Below are 3,955 nucleotides of genomic sequence, written 5' to 3' on the forward strand. Positions count from 1 at the left end.
AAGGAACACACCCAGAAATATGCCTTACTAGGTACAGTAATAGCTATGATATGCAAACTATAAAATCTGATTTTTCATAGGGACTGAACAGCTTAGGAGGGAAAGGGGTTGAGAAGAAAAGAAAGGGGAAGAAGAAGAGGAGAAGGGAAAAGGGGAAGTAGAAAAGGAGGAACAGAAAGAAGAGGAAAAGAAAGAAGTGGATTGTATGGATCAAGTAGGAAAAGGAACTGAGCTCAGACCAAAATGTCCTCCCTGCTTCCAAGTCTGGGTGCCCGTGAGCTCTGTGACTTCTGGAAGTCACTGAGAAGGCTCCCATGTGAAGTGGATGCTGGCCTTTAATGACTATTCTTCTATGTGTGTTGCTCCAGAGGCCACCCTGCTAAGGGGGGGTGGCAGGAGGACAGATGAGGCAGGTCCAGGTAGTCAAGGCCTTGGATCCAGGAGAAGCTCCTGGTCACGCTGGGTGGCAGTGGCCATGTGCTAGAGGAAGCTTCTCCTATAGGTCAGCCTCTGTTCCAAAACTCCCTCTTCACTCTTCTCTCCACAAGCCCCATGATCCACTCTCCTCAAACAGAGCCTGCCCTGTGCCTAATGAGTTTGATAATCTCAAAACTAATTTGACTTTCTAAGCCCCCTGATTTAGCCCACCAAGATTTCTGGTTTTCTCATTTAAAATAAAAATTCCTGTTTTGTGGTCTTTGAGATCTTGATATCATGGAATATGTAGTGACTTAGACTAATTGCGGCTACAAACACCATCAAGACACTGATATGTGAGAAGTAAAGTTAATCACCACCACCCCACCCCCGGGCCCCCGCCACACACACACACACACACACACACACACACACACACACTCGCAGATACCATCCAGCACACAAAACAAGACCTGAAGGTAGACTTGGACTTGGGCTGTGCATCATTGTGCTGTTCCTATTTAGGAAATGCATTTCTACAAGCTTTTTTATTCTTGCAGCATCTAATTACAGAACATCACAATGCAACAGGGATCCAGAGGGGAACTGAATTATTGAAAAAACAGAAGCCAAGAGGGCACAGAAAGTTATTATGTGTGCCCATAATAGATTCACCAAACTTAAGGGTGCTGAGAAATGCAAGTATTTAATTCAGAAGACAAATCTCCTCTTACATAGCCCCTGGAAAAGAAATGCTTTTTTCCTCCAAACCTTCTGCAAGCTTTGGTAATTATGTTAGACAAAGGCCAAAAGCATGGAACAGAGTGCAAGCTCTATAAAGAAAGATATGTTGATTTGAGTTAAAGTTTAAACAATTCATCTACTGAAACTGTTACATACAAAGGTGGCTTATTGTTTTCTACCAAAGTTGTCCCAACACATTAACAGAAGGAGCCGGAAAATACAAAGGTGCTCAACCAATGGGTGAGCAGGGATGTGGGTTGGGGGTTTTGAAGGATTGAAGGCTGGGTCATCTGACTCTGGGTCCAGTGCCCTGTCCTTTGAGTTAAAACCTTCTAGAGAAATTATTAAAAATATTAAAACATCTTTTGTCTGCATAAGAAACTTTAACTTTCAAACACATGGACCAAAGATGGAAAGCATAATGCTGTGCATTTCAACTGATAAGTATTATACAATGAAGATGTGATCCTTACACAAATTTTAATGGTGAGTGGAAATTTCTTCGGATTAAAATTAGGGAAAGGAAATTCAGTGGATTCAGTTTATGCTTTGATCTTCTGCTTTGAATCATATCAAGAAACTAGTGCAAGCAGGGTTTAAATGTCCAATGTCGTTATTCACTAAATATAAGATTAGCTCCCTGAGTGAGACATTTCCAAGTGCTGCTTTCATGATTTCTCTAAGTAGCAGAAGTAACCACTGTTCTTGGAGAAGAAAGGTCTGAAATCTGCCAAACCTCAGAAGTCGCGATGGCATCGAGGTCTGGGGGAAAGTTTATCCCTCCATTACCTGCCTACTTCCTATTCACACAGACTTGGGATAAAGTTTGTTGAGTACTTTCCAGAGAGCATTTTTTACTTCTTTGTTCCTAAGGCTGTAGATCAAGGGATTCAGCATGGGACTCACCACCGAGTAAAACACAGAAGCGATTTTGTCCGTGTCCATGGACTGGCTGGAGCTGGGCTATAGGTACATGAAGATGATAGTTCCACAGAAGATGGTTACGACAGTGAGGTGGGAGGCACAGGTGGAGAAGGCTTTCTTCAGCAGAATGCATCCTTTGAATGGCGATGTATATGAAGAGGTAAGAGATGAGGATGACTAGGAGGGTGAAAAGGACGTTGAAGCCCACGACACAGAAGACAGCCAAGTTGCTGATGCGTGTGTTGGAACACGAGAGAGCCAAGAGTGGAGGAATGTCGCAGAAAAAATGATTAATCTCATGAGAAGCACAGAATGAGAGTCTAAACGTGTTTGCTGTGTGAATGGAAGCATTGAGGAAGCCACAGACGTAGGAGCCAACAGTCAGGAGGGCGCACGCACCTGCTGTCATGGTGGTGGTGTAATGAAGAGGCCGGCATACGGCTGCATGGCGGTCATAGGCCATGCAGGCCAGAAGGTAGCACTCAACAGTGGCAAAACCCACAAAGAAAAAGAACTGGGCAGCACAGTCATTGCAGGAGATGACTTTGCTCCCTGACTGCAGGGTGGCCACCGTCTTAGGCGCTACTGCTGAATAGTAACCCAGGTCTACGAAGGAGAGGTTACCGAGGAAGAAATACATTGAGTGTGGAGGTGGGGGTCTGAGTGGATGATCACCATCATCCCCGCATTCCCAACCAGAGTAATGAGGTAGATGAACAAAAATACCAGGAGGAGGGGGACCTGAAGATTAGGGTCATCTGTTAATCCCAAAAGGATGAACTCTGTGGCTTCTGTGCTATTGTCCATTGAGGTCAACTTGAATTTCGTCTGATGATTAAAGAAGAGTCAATGAAAATGAGAAGAAAGTGTAGGAGGGATAATGGGATGGTATGAAAATAGTAAACCAGTATGTGTTGACAATGTATAAGGCACATACAAGATGCTTACATTATATTATAGCATTGAATCTTACGAGGTAGGTGCTACTATACCCATTTTACAGATGAGAAAGTTAAGGCTTGAAGAGCTTAATATTGACCAAAATAACCTAATCAGCAGGGGTCAGAATCAAACGTCACGCCTTTATATTCCTGAATCCAAAGTCCCATACATTCACATCTTGAATTATCCTGACTGCTTACATCATATAAAATAAATTATGAGAAGTCCAGTACCATAGTTTTTAAGATTTTATTTATTCCATTTTTAAAAATTAAAAAGAGAGGGGCGTTTGGGTGGCTCATTCGGTTAAGCATCTGACTCTTGGTTTTGGCTCAGGTCATGATCTCAGAGTCCTGGGATTGAGCCGAGCCCCGTGTTGTCGGGCTCCCCACTCAGAGGAGAGTCTGCCTCCTCTCTCCCTCTCCCTCTGCTCCTACCCCTGCTCGCACACTCTCTGTCTTATATATAAAAGATATAACTAACTAACTAACTAAATAAATAAATAAAAATCTTTTTTAAAAAATCAAAAAGAGAATAGTAAGAAGTAAAAAGTATAAATCCCTCATTTCTTGTCTTCTTATTCCACTCCCAAAAATATAGCCTCCAAGGAGATTTCCTAACATTTTCCATGCACATATAACTAAATAGTAGTAATCACAGAAATCCTAACAATGGCTCGCTATATGCTAGGCTTACTCATAGTTAACTCATTTAACTCTTCAGGTTTGATCCTGTTATTTTCCTCCTTTTACACAAGGAGAAACTGCATAATGATAATACCCCACTCCCTCAATTCCATTTTTTCACCTTGATAAACAGTGCTCCATGATAGAGCATTTGGCTCTCTTTCTTAGATTATTTCCAGTTGGCAGTATATTTTATGCTTGCTCTCCCTTTTCTGGCTACTATCTGCTCTTAATATCTAGTA

At 42.3% G+C, this 3,955-nt stretch overlaps 1 pseudogene; it reads right to left on the minus strand.

The window, feature by feature from the left end:
* Nucleotides 1-1,965: 1,965 nt before the first annotated feature.
* On the minus strand, nt 1,966-2,895 carry LOC116638679 (annotated as a pseudogene).
* Nucleotides 2,896-3,955: the final 1,060 nt, after the last annotated feature.

Source organism: Phoca vitulina, unplaced genomic scaffold, assembly GCF_004348235.1.
Source record: "Phoca vitulina isolate PV1807 unplaced genomic scaffold, GSC_HSeal_1.0 scaffold16, whole genome shotgun sequence".
Taxonomy (NCBI): domain Eukaryota; kingdom Metazoa; phylum Chordata; class Mammalia; order Carnivora; family Phocidae; genus Phoca; species Phoca vitulina.